The sequence below is a fragment of the Hipposideros armiger genome, unplaced genomic scaffold (genome assembly GCF_001890085.2).
Source record: "Hipposideros armiger isolate ML-2016 unplaced genomic scaffold, ASM189008v1 scaffold_63, whole genome shotgun sequence".
NCBI classification, from domain to species: Eukaryota; Metazoa; Chordata; class Mammalia; order Chiroptera; family Hipposideridae; genus Hipposideros; species Hipposideros armiger.
In genome coordinates, this window is record NW_017731413.1 from 4,330,048 (window position 1) to 4,343,849 (window position 13,802).

Sequence of the window (13,802 nt, forward strand, 5' to 3'; positions counted from 1 at the left end):
TGCAGCAAGGAAAATACAAGATGCCGTTTCCTGTCTCATTTGAGAAAAAAAAGAAAGAAGGCCCTCCTTTTTAGAAGTCCAATGCGCTATCCATTGTGCTACAGAGCCACCTAGAAGGCCCTCCTTTTTAGTAATTGCAGGCATTTTCATGTTCTGCTCTCCTCCATTGTCACTTTTCCTTAGGCAAAAAGGTTTAGAACTAGCCTAGGTTTTCATCCTGTTCTACTACTTGATGGAATGTCAGCCCCATCCTCTCAGGATTTACTTATTCGAAAACTAAAGAATATAGTTTACTGTTCAGCCCGTACCCTTGCCTTTCTCAGCAAAGAGGAGCAGAGTGTAGGCAATTGCATTTTATTTTAGCATCCTCTTCAGTGATTGTTTCCTGTTGAGTTGTTGCCTCTGCCCAGTTGGACCTCGTACTTTCGTTCAGTGCTGTTGTGCAGTCACTCATCTCACATCGTGAGTCAGGCGATGCAGGGTAGAACCAGGAAAGGGGTTATTCTGGGCTTTGGTTTTAAGCTTTGTGTGCTGCCAGCTGGACCCAGGCTTCACCTCTTGGAAAAATAACCACCATCTGCTCTAATCATGTAGACTTATTGCAGCCTGGTTTCTCAGTTACAATAAAGTTACTGTAGAACCACACTGCCTCCAAAAAAAAAAAAAGAGAGAGAGCGAAAACTATCAACCTATAAAGAGAAGCTGGATAACCAAGTAAAGGGGATTATATAGTTAAGTGTTTTTCCATTTCAAAAGGATGTTAGAATGAGAGGTGTCCATTTAGAAGACCCTATGGGATAGAAACCTCATTTCCTTACTAGTCTTGGGCTGCTTTGAAATTGGAAGCAATTTCCTTTTAAAATAATGCTAGTTTTGTGCCTTCCTGCTCCCCAGCTTTCATATAGATTTCAACTTCTGCAGCAGTGGTCGTAGCCCCTAGTGCTGTAACGACAGCATGTGCTGAAAGCAGGCGTGCGTGACCAAGTCGAACCTGGAGCTAGAGACAGGTACAGGTAAAGAACAGGCTATGTGACCAAGGCGATGTTGGCTTCCAGGGAGCCAGTTCCCTGAGAATACTTGCTATCTCTATTCTTAAAACAAAACAAACAAACAAACAAACAAAAGGTATAAGCAATTGGACCAGCAGAGGCTTATGGTTGGAAATATGAATGGTTCTGGTTTCAGATTTTTCCATCCCTAAGCTTATGTACATTTTATTTTTATACATATATTTTTTTCTGGATCATAAAGAGCTGGTATAAAATTTGGGTATGGTTGTCTCTTTTGAATGTGATGTTCTTATTCCTATGATTGCTTAGCTGACCGAATTGCACATTAAAAGCATAGTCTTTTGCCTCATGAACAGCATGGCTGTAAGGTCCGTTGTCCTTCCACATCTGTGTATCTGTGGACACCATGCATTATATCGGTACACAGAAATAAGTAGCTGGATTTGTAAATCATGCCTGCAGAATGGTAGGTAGCCTCTTAAGAAATGCCATTTACTTTACTCATCAGCTTGTCCTAGGTATGTGTGTATAAATCCAACTTTCTTTAGCATGGTTTATAGCAGTCATTATCAAAGGGTGTCTGGTCCCTGAACCAGCAGCGTCAACATTACCTGGGAATTAGGCATCAGGAATTCTCAGGCCCCACCCGATACCTACTGAGTCAGCACCTCTAGTAATGGAGCCCAGGAATCTGTGTTTAAGAAGCCCTCCAGGTGATTACAGTGCTTGCTGAAGTTTGAAAGCTGCTGCTTTATAGACAGCTACAGCTAATATTGTTGTGAGGATGAATTAATTAATAAAATCTGATTATATGGGTGAGGATTTTTGATGGCTGATGATAGAGAACTAAGAAAGTTAATGGAAATGATACTTTGTTTCTTAAACTATGTAAGATTTTAGGGTCACTTTCTATCTTTGGGAGAAGGAAGTAGGAAATGGTACAAAGTGGGATGTAAGCCGGCTACTTCATTTACCTGAAAACACTCCTCCTGTGTCTTTTAAAGTAGTAGCCACCTTTTTCGTGTTTCCCCTTCTTCCCACATCTGTTGCATTTATCTTTCACCAGTTCAGTTTTTCCTCATCTGTTCATTTTACTGGGAGGCAGAACAGTATGGTGATCGGATACCCTAACAATGGTGTCAAATAGACCAGGATTTGACTCAACACACCATGTACTGTTAGTGTCACTGAACCTCAGTTTCCTAAGGAAATGAGGAGAGTATCAATCTTATATAGTTATCGTGAGGATTAAAAAACATGACAGCCGATGCCCAGTATATGATAGGCACTGCTTACTGTTATTGCCGTTGTTACATTGCATTATCTCAACCACTTCCCCTACCGTTCCCACTCTTCTTCCCCTATAATGTCAAAAATCAATCCGAGCTTACGTGCTGTTTGACGTTTTTACAGGGCTAGGGGTTTTGTGGCAAGGAAGACTGTACTTTGACTCCAGCCTGCTGGGATCCCAGAGATTATGGGAAGAGGAGATCTTAAGCTTTTTTCTTTGCAGCTGGAGAGGACGGATTTAGTTCTCTTTTTCTTAGCAGCTGGTGGTTTTACAGCTGTTGGCTGAGGGATGGTAATAAGTAGGAACATGGAAATTTTCATTGGTTTAGTAAAATATCCATTGGATAACACAGAAGCCTTAGAATATGATGGAGAATTGTTTAAATGTCTTGAGTTACAACCTGTCAAGGTGGTTGTTACCCTTTTGTAATCAGAAACTCATTATAAAAGAATATCAATATTTTGACTGATGTGTTGAAATCTAAGAGTAAGCATTGAGACCTGTGAAACCATATAGTGGGGTTTGAGGAAAATGTTACTTAGCTACCGAGCTGTGTGAAGCAGATTTTAGAATCATTCTTAGTTTCATTACAGAAGTTTTTCTCACCTGAACCTGAACAAATTGATTCATGTATTTATTTTTACACATCTTATATATCATGTTTTGTAAATTCAGAAAAGATTTTAAGACCATAGTTTTTATCTTCTTTACTGTGCTGTGAATAAGCCAAAAGTAATAATGAGAAAGCTCTTAAATGGTTAAGGTATTAAAGAAAAGAACAGAGGGCTTAAAAACAATCAATCAAGTTATTAAATGAGAACATTAAATCAGAATTTTAAAATATTTTTATATTGCACAATATGCATTCATGTTTGGAAATGAACACCTGTAAATTAGTTCTCGGTCGTCTCAGCAGAGAAAAAAAAATCATGGATTATAAACGCTAGTATTAATAGTTAGCACTTATTGAGTGCTTACTGAGTACCAGGTCTGTGCTGTCATGCTACAAATGTTATTGAATTTCATCTTCACAACACCTGGATGATACATCATCATCATTTTCTTTCGTAGATGAGGAAGTGAGGCGTGGAAATGTTAACTGACTTCCCAAAACTTAAGAAAGGGTAGAGCCACAGTTTAAATTCACCTGTCAGACACTGAAGCCCATTCTCTTTTTGCTATTGTTGTACTGTTAAAGATTTGGATCTGAGCAGGGTTGACATTATGCCAAGGACAGAGAAAAAAGAAAGGATAAAGGACAGGAGGGGCAAGGGAGATGAGGATGGGCTCAAGGGAGCGATTATCATGATGGACCGTCGAATCTAAACTGAGTGAGGAGGGAAGTGAGGACACGAGAGAGCAAAGACTATTCCCACTGCTAAAGGTTCGCCCTTTTAGATTTCATGAAGCCCTTTCCCATGCATCGTTTCACTTGATCCTTACTACAACTCTGGAAGGTAAGTATTTTTATTTCAATTATGCAGATAAGAGAAACAGATACAGAGAGATTAATTTACTTGCTTGAAGCCACCGTGATAGAGCAATTACTCACTCAGAATCCTTCTACTGTACCCCACCTACACCACCAACAGGCTACCAAGAACAAAACTCTTATGAAAACGGTTCTTTTTATGGGGAGAGATCATCTATCCAAGTCATCTACATTTTAATATGGAACCGGAAATTAACATTAATTCTTCTCTTCCACTCACTAACTAGCGAAATGGCTCAAAGAGAAAAAAAAAAAGAGCCAAAGCGATAAATTTGGATAATCTACAAAGTAAATAATTTAGAAGTGACTATCTTTTGGGGGTTACGTATCACCTGTGATGGGTATTTTTGGTTTCATTAGGAAGGGGGATTTCTTGATCTGCAATCCGTTATTTCCATATCTAGCCTTAAGTAATCTTCACTGCGGATGAAAGGCAGCAGCAATCTCAGTTATTTCATTTTGATACATCAGATCTGGAGGAATGGGTAATCCGACTATGAAAGGGGGCGCAATGTTGGATTCCTAATATTAACAAACTATAAAGCCTGCCAACTTGATACTGTTAGCGTGAGACTGTTCTCAATCCATTTCAAAGTCTTAACTTTCTTATTTCAGTGTTCCTGTGTTAGTACGGTATAATTTGCCAGTAGTCCCTTGGCAATGAGTAACTACAGACACCGTAGAAGGTGAATAGAATGTTGTTATACTTCATTTACTACCTTGTGCTTCCTAGTAGAAGGGCAAACCAGTAAAATACGTTCAATAACTTATGTTATTAGTGTTTTGACTATAAAACTTCCAATGGATTTGGCCTTATTCTCTCTCTAGACAGGAAGATGTGCTCTCTTTTAATGGCAAAAGTTGCCTGAGACTACTCTTTTTATTCGATGATAAGAAAACAGATCTAGAGGCATCACAATATAATTTTTGCACTCATGAAAGAATTCCATGTGGGGTTCCTTTTAATAGTTCCCCAAGGACATTTAAATATTTATGTATAGGCCTTTAACTGTTTCACAGAGAGGTTAAAGGATAAACATGCCTGAAAGCTAAAATGTTGGTGTCAGAGCTGACATCTCTGAAAGTAAACTATAAGCCAATAGGAAAGTAAGGTTGATTCTCCAAATATAATATTTGTACATTCAACTTTTCATGAACATGCTTTGCAGAATGCAAAACGCATGTATATTTAGGTCAAAATTGGGGCATTGTAGAGGTACAAAAGTGACTTTAACAGGCGTAAGCTGCTAGTTCTATAAATTAGGGAAGCAAGTTAAATTTGACTTTTGTTTCTTACTATAAAGTGCTCCTCAGATATCTCACTTTGCCAATTTTCTTATGAATATTGCTTTTCAGTGTCGCATTTTTGGGTTCATCCTATGGATAGTGGGGAGCTTGGAGTCAGAGCTCTGGGTCCGGAAAGCCTAGTCTCCCCATTCAGCTGCTAATATAATGGGGTGAGGAGGAAGCTTCATGGAAAGAGAAAAGCCGAGGTTACAGACAGGCATTTGACTTGTGGTTCACAGCCCCAGGTCTACTATCTCTGTAGTGTTTCATTTGTGTCTTGCTAATTTTGTAAGAGCTGGAAATGTACTTCAATGTGTCCTAAAACAATGAAATTCAGTAGAAGATAAGCTGTAATTTAAGTTCTTATTCCCTCTTACGAGGAAAATTTTTAGTGACCAGACACATAAGATTAGAATACACACACACACACACACACACACACACACAGACACACACACACACACACATCATAATTATTCCACTCCACAGAGAAAATTCACAGACATTTTAAATAGTGAGGAAAACAAGTTCTGTTACTCTTGGCATTCTAAGCCTTATTACTATAATTGGAACTACAGTTGTATTATATCTTAGCAATGTCAATATTTTAATGGAATAAAATAGTACATGTGTGGGGATATATTGGGTGTCGGAAAAGTCATGACGCATTTTTGCAATGAAAAACATAGAAAAAATACGTCATGACTTTTCCGACAACCCAATAACTTAGCTGGCCAGGTCAGCTTGCAGAGTTCCTAAAGGGCAGTGGTTTCCCAGATAAGGCCCGGGTAGGCATTAAAATTAAAGAGAACATGGAATCCTAGTATTTCCATGTGCTGAATAGAGGCTAAAGATGGTAGTTGTAGCCTATTTATCTTCTTCTTCTTTTTTTTTAGTTTGCAACGATATGGTTGGACCTAGAGACTATCATGTTAAGTGAAATAAGTCAGTCAGAGAAACACAAATACCATATGATCTCACTTATATGTGGAATCTAAAAAACTGAATGAATGAGCAAAGTAAACAGAAATAGTCTCAGAGATATAGAGGAAAAACGGATGGTTGCTATTTATCTTCTTATTATCATTTGTAATTTAACTCAATTCTCAAATGTAATATAAAAGGAAACTTGACTGTGGGATTATGCTTTGTCATCTAACTTCACTAACATACAAAGCAAGGAATTACAGCTATTTTGTCATTTAGATTATTAGTGGACTTGACACAAAACCCCAATTATTCCTCTGTCCTTCCAGAGTCCCCTATACTTCTCTCAGTTAAAACATGTACCTCACTGTATTGAATTATTTGCTTACATATTCAACTTTCCCTATCTGCTACACTGTCCAATTCTTTAATGGCAAATACTGGGCCATTCACAATGTCTAACATAAAATAGGTTAAAAAAATCCTGGGTCAACATATGAATAAATTAATCAATGGCATTGTTAAAATGAGAGATTCATTTCAGATAATGATGTTAATAACATTAATAATAATGATTGTTCTTGACTGACTCTGTCACCATCTACATACATGTTCTCTTTTAATCCTCAAACATACACATGGGGTCAGTATCATTATCTTTATTTTATAGGCAGGAAAATATATCTTGTTATTAAGGAACTATCTAAGATTATTGACAGCAGGGATTAAAAACCCCATATATGTAATTCCAAAGTGTATTCTCTTAATGTCACATTTATCCACATAATGCTAAGAAAAGAACCCAATTTAAAAACGGGCAAAGGTTTGAATGGACATTTCTCTAAAGAAGATATGCTAATGGCCAATAAGCACATGAAAGGATGCTTGACATCCTTAGTCATTAGGGAAATGCAAATCAAAACCACAATGAGACACCCCTTCACATCCACTAGGATGACTATAATCAAAAAGGCATAATGGCGAGCATTGATGAGCATGTGGAGAAATCGGAACCTGCACACATTGCTGGTGGGAGTGTAACATGTTGCTGCTGCTGTGGAAAACAGCCTGGCAGCTCCTGGAAAGTTTCATCTAGAGTTACCATATGCCCCAGCAATGCTACTCCTCAGTATATACCCAAGTGGCCCGAAAACCTACGTCTACACAAAATCTTGTACATGAATGTTCATAGCAGCATTAGTCATAGTAGCCCCATAGTGGAAACAACCCAATGTCCATCAACTGCTGAATGAATGAACAAAATGTGGTACATCCATACAATGGAATATTATCTGACCACAAAAAGGAATGAAGTACTGGTACATGCTACAACATGAATGAAACTTTTAAGCATTATGCTAAGTGAAAGAACCCAAACACAAAAGGCCACATATCCTATTAGTCATTTTATATGAAATGCCCAGAATAGTGAATCCATAAAGACAAAATATATTAGTGATTTCCAGGAGTTGGAACTCTGGGAGGAATGGGAAATGAATACTTAATGGCACAAGTTTTCTTTTGGGGGCAATGAAAATGCTCTAGAATTAGATGGTGGTAACAATCGCACATTTTTTTAATATACTAAAAACCACTGAATTATATGTTTAATATGGTTAAAATGATGAATTTTATGTTATATGAACATAACCTCAATTTAAAAAACCAGTAACTAAAAAACAAAAAACCATGAATAGTTCTATAAGAATTTACAGTATGAATATATTTCTTTTCAAGTCCCAGTCACTAAGCTGACTGTTTTAAAAAGCAATAGCTTTGGATAGATGAGTACTGAAGAAAACCAATTGTTTCAATAGCGTTGGCTGTGGTTTCTGGCCATGTACAGATGATCACAGGTTTGTTAATGACTCCACATTCTAAGAGTTGCCAAACCAGCATAAGTTTTTAATAAATCAGTATTTCCACCTTGATCTTTCAGATGGGCATACGCAATAATGAAGACTATGTTTTGTAGGGTTCACCTAGAAACAAGAAATTTCTCAATATGAAAAGAAGCATGTGAATGAATTAATTCAACAACAAAAGACGATGGAAGAAAACATGCCCTAGCAACTGGCTTCTTGTACTACAATCAGGGGCTCATTTATCTTAGACGAGTCAACTTTTGTAACACCCTCTGTACTGTGTGGAATACTGAGTGACAGTTAAACAGAGCTGTCAAGAAAAAAGGAAAACAGTGGGAAATGTGAACTAGAATGAATTTAAAACCACACAAAACTTTTTAAGAGAATGCAAAATAGTCTGTGACAAGGAATTTTCCTTTAAAATAACCAGAAGCTATGTGAGCACACTGAGCAAGTGCATGTCAATGGGTGTGTGTGTGGGGGGGGGGGAAGTACTTAATAATCCCCCACAGCATTTCTAGTAGAATTTACCTGGCCCCCAACTAATTATAAAAACCCATCTAAATCCTAAAAGACATTGGACAAAACCGCACAAAACCTTCCTTCATTCTCTATCCAAATGCTGCTTGACAGATAAGTTGCTTACACAATGAATTCTACTACTTTTTTGCCTTCCCTCAAGTTTCCCAGGTTCTTGCCCCATAGTTGTGTTAATAGTTTTAAAAGCATATTAGAAATTCTATATTGTTAATTCCACTTTTGCTATTTCTAAAATTATTTAAATTAAATAGGTACTAAGAAATTTCCCCTTTCCCCCCTCATTGAGATTTTTATCATAAGAAGTTACCTTAGGTGTTTGTGGGAAGGAAAAAAATCCTCCTGATGACATCACTGTTCTAAGATGGGGCCTCTAATATTTTAAGACTCGCTTGGGAGTTTTTTTCCTGTTCTGCCACTGATTTGCATTGTGACTTAGAAAAGTTTAAGTATAAAAAGACAAGTATAAAGTGAAATTATGTAGACTTAACTGAGATCAAGTGAAGAGCAGAGATGGAGTGAATTGAATGACTATTTGTAAGTGCCCTAGTAATTCAATACAGTGACCAGGTAGCAATTTGGTTTGAAAGAAAATTCAGATTACTTAGCTGTATACTGAGATACAATAGTTTCTTATATAAGAAACTCAAAGTCTGGCTATGGACAAGAACTGCAGCAAGAATCCAATGATATTTGTCAATCTTGTTCTATATCTTGCAGCTGAAGAAATTGTGGCTTTTATAGAGGAGAAAGGAAGCTCATTTGATACTTTAAGGCAAGGGAGTCTTAGATATATGGAAAGAAAAACACCTTAAAATCAGAGTGCCTTACTTGATTGCCACTGTATATAAGTACATCTGAAATCACATTACGTATATAACCTAGGAAAACTTATAGGATTTAGCCAAATAAATATATCTATTGGATAGACATCAGTTTTAAAAGCCCAGTCATCAGAAATAATTCTTAAAACCCATTGGAAACAAAGAACAAATAAACAGTTCTATGCAATGAAATAAAGGTAGGAAAAAATTTCCTAAGTTCATAATAGTATGATCTTATCTAAATGTAATCTTCATAAGCCTCCTGGGCATTACAATGTTCAGTTCAATGCTATTTGGATTTTTATGGCAGAAATATTTATTACAGTCACCAGAGGAAAGATAAAGTGCCTGATGATACCGAAAAGAGGAAGCTAGTAGAATTTATCTGTGAAAATATATGACATTCAAAATCCATTTAGCTATATAAAGCATGTTGAAATTCCACTTTTAGAAGTACATTTTCAAGTAGTCTTGATAGAAGATCTTTAGTGGAGGATAAGAAATGGCAGTGACTAAAGGATACATTTTTAAAAAGTAAAGTCATGACTCTGACACAGATATAAAATAAACATGTGTTAACAATTTAACTTACCTCATTAATTAATGAGGAACTGATAAGACATAAGTGGTTCAAGGGAAAATGCAAAGAACCACACATACATAGGCAAATAAAGAATGCTGAAATATATTTACAAATAGATGTAAAACAGGTCAATATTAAGGGCAATGATCAATTGCATTCTACCAGGCAATTGATTTGCATTTCTATGGACAAGAATTATTTGCATTATTACTAATTTTCTACAACTTAGAGAGCTATAAGATAGTTCAATGATAATAAAAGGCAGAGACAGCTCAGAACATGATAGAACACTGTCATCTTTTGGGGGGGGGTAAGAGGGGGGAAGGGCCATTTCAAAGTCTTTCACAATTTTTCCCTACAGAGAGAATATTTTTTATTAATTAGGGGAAATATGAAAAGAAAGGATATTCTAATAATGTGGTTTCCCAAATGATGCTACATTTGAACCTCTTACACCCATGGTTATTAATAAAAAATAGTTTCTATCCCTGAGCTCACAAAGAGAGAGAGAGAGAGAGACTTGCTTCGTTCTAGGAAATCATTAATCTGAATAATAATAGAATCCTACCTACAAGTAAGAACCCACAATTGAAAGTGTTCACTAATGAAAAATATACTGTTGAACCAGTAGTACATTGTAGAACTATTAGGAATATTTTAAAACCTTCTTTCACTCAGCTTTTTAAGTGAGGTTATTTAACAATATTTTAAAACATTATTTAACAATATTTTTAATTTTTTTTGCAATTTATTTGAAAGGCCCAAGTTATGCTTTTCTCTGCCCTGGAGCAGTTTCTGCCTTCCTTTCCGCTGATGGGTGGTTTGCGGGGGTGTTTGTTTTGCTTTGTTTTGGTTTGGTTTTGACTAATCTAATTTTCACAGAAGGGGCCATGGTGCATGTTAAAGGATAAACCTCAAAACTTGATTTTGATTCTTAGTTCTAGCTGTAATACTGTAAAACAAAGATCTGCTGGACCATATCTTCAAGCAATTTTGGAATTAATACTCATAATTTGGAGTACACCGATTTGGTAGTATTTGGGAATTTTGTATGTGTGTATGCGTGCTTTGGAATACTCCTTGAACTCCAGATCAGCGCCATTTAGGTATATAAATCGAAGTTTTGAGGCATACAAAATTTTGCACATGAAAACATGGAAATAAGCCAGCTATCCCAATTTCAAAACTGACCTAAATTATTAGGTTATGCACAGTTTTCTCACCATTCTTCATAACCGAAATTAAAACTGACTGTAAAAGCCAGCGCACTACATGATATCACTATCCCTACCAGCTCGAATCTAATAGGGAGAGAAAATCACATAAAGGAGGTGCTATCTACAAGGGACAAATCTCTAATTAGAGTTCATTTACATTCCTGTTATCACCTTCCTTCAAATTTCTTGGCTGGAGTTTGTTAACACTCGCAGTGGCCCAGAAGTGCCCCTAGGAGGCATCACAGTGGCCAGTGCACACATAGGTTTTACACTGAATCAATGGGGACCTACCCCTACATGCCCTGGACTTCTTATGCCACGTGTGAGACATGAGGGCCAATCTCCCTGTAGTCACCCAGCTCCAAGGCTTCCAGGCTTCTCCCAGAGGGACAGGACTAATCATCTCCTCAAGAACAGAACACTCATGAAATGAAACGGTTCGCTTTGAGTGCACGCCTGCCTTTGCCCTGAAGAGCTCTTCATGCACAGATTGGTTTGGAACACACCGATTTTATTTAGGTAACACCCTGAAGAGACTTGGCCACAGTAGACCCCTCAAAAATCCTACTTCCCAGGGTCTTATAATAGCATAGTTTAGGGGTTAAGGTGGTGACTCCAGAATTCAAATAGCTCCACCGCCTATTGCCTCTGTGACCTCAGGCAAGTTCTTCCAGTTTGAACTTCGGTTTTCTCATTTGTGAAATGGCAATGATAATTGTACCTACCTTACCCTGTGTAAATCCAATGAGTTATTATTTATACAATGTCTAGAACAGTGCCCGGTACATAGTGCTACCCAACATTAGCCTCTACTACTATTATTGTTATTATTTATCATCATTATCATCTCTCCCATTTCCCTCCCTGACTGACTCACATTCCTTGGGCTTACAGTAAGCCTCCCAGAGCAACTAACGATGACCACTACACATGAGAAGAACGCCCCAACATGCCTTGCCCAGAGGGGAGCTAGTATACCTCCTATAGGAAGCATTCTGGGCAAAACTGAATGCCTTTAAATCCTACTTTACCCCAAATCTTGCTTGTGACAAACAATTAAAAATGTCCCATTCCCACTTCAAATGCATAAGTAGCAACCTGCCTTCTTGGGAAGTTTTTAAAATGGAACTAAACTCCATACCTAAGGCTCTCAATTCTCCATTAAATATATATTGGCTGAGTGAAAAATAGTAACACATATTTGTTGAAAACCTGTTATATGCTAGTTACTGGGGACTCAGAGAAATTTAAGCCACTGTTTCTTTCCTGTAAGGGCTTACTTACAGTCTAGTGGAGAAAGGCAGATAAACACATGATTACCATTCAGTGTTAAATGCAGCTTCCTTATGAAATTTGCATTGGCTCCATTCATGCTTTTTCCCACTTCTGTCAGCCAGAGCAAGTTTCTTGGCAAAGTAGTGAAGTAGGCAGAGTTTGTCTTTGGCTCCTTCCCTCTCGCCTTAAGCCATTCCCTTTCCCTCCCTCAGGAAGTTACTTCCTCATCTAGGCAAATCGGGAGTCCAGTTCTAGGTTTGAGAACAGATGGCAATAATCCCTTGCTGCCAAGTTTGTTGCTAATAATTGAAGGATTTTCCCCTTCTGAGTGTAAGTGCATTCTTGTAGGAAGCTCCTGGACCTAAAATACCTTTGAAAAGCTAAAGGAATGAATCTCCACAGGGAGAATTTCAGGCAACTGGCTAGCTGGGACGAGAGAAGTCTCAAAGTACCGGCCAATTTTCATCCTTTAATCATAACTGCTTCTGCTCTTTATCTATCTTTATTTTACTGCCCAGGCTTTCTGACAAGTGTTCTCTAGTGTGCAAGTACAGACCAATGAATAGATTGTAGAGCTTTTCAATTGCTCGCATTCTTGCCACATATATTATTGGGCAAAGGTTGGGAATACTCGAGCTTCAACCTATTTTGCACAATTCTGACAGTAAGTTTCAAGCCCCCTTTTCCACCAAATTCAATTATTATGCTGGATGTTCACCACAGAAGTCCCTCTTCTTCTGTTAAATTGAAACATGTAGACCTTTAGTGGGGAAAAGGAATGTTTTCTTCGTCAATGAAAAGACATGTTTTCCTCACAATGCTTTCCATTCAAAGGTTTATGCTGTAGCATTGTTGTGCGTGTTTTTGTCCTGCATAAGAGGAGCAGGTTCTAACAGGCTAGCCTGTTATTAGAATTTATCTCTTTTCATGCATAAGAAGCTCATTCTTTTAAAAGTTAATCCTTTTCTCTAAAAGGGACATATCTCTTTTGAAATGAATCAGCTTTTGCCTTCACATTTTGTCTTAAATTGCCGCATAGCATTGTTCCACTTCTAAATCATTTGTCATAGCTAAATGGAAGTCCATGAAATGCTGCAGCTGCCTTCAAGTGAACACTTTTCTTTGGTTCATAGAACAGGCACTGTTTGCATCCTCTTTTTACAAACATTTTTCAAGTTCCAATGATGGTATGAAAGAATTTTTCATTGGAATTCAAAGTTAAATGATAAAGAATGAAAATAAAATCATGTGTATGTAAACAATAGTGGCACAATAGCACTAGGAAATTACTCAATTTATGAAATTCAAGACTTTCTGAATACTTAGCTGTAATCTTTCTTCCCCCCGCCCCCCCACAAACTTTCATTATAGTTTTTGGTTGGAAAATTTCTTGGAAAGCAGTTGGGAAGCAAGTTTTATCACACATTCCTAAAAGAATGTAATTAATGTGCTTCCTCCAAAGCATTAACCAGACTAATTTTTTGCTTTGGTAAT

The 13,802-nt window shown here is 37.3% G+C and overlaps 1 protein-coding gene across 2 annotated transcripts in view; it reads left to right on the forward strand.

Annotated features, from left to right (window-relative positions):
- NTN4 (netrin 4) overlaps nt 1-13,802 on the forward strand; it is a 95,684-nt gene that overhangs the window by 43,973 nt on the left and 37,909 nt on the right. The window lies entirely within an intron of this gene.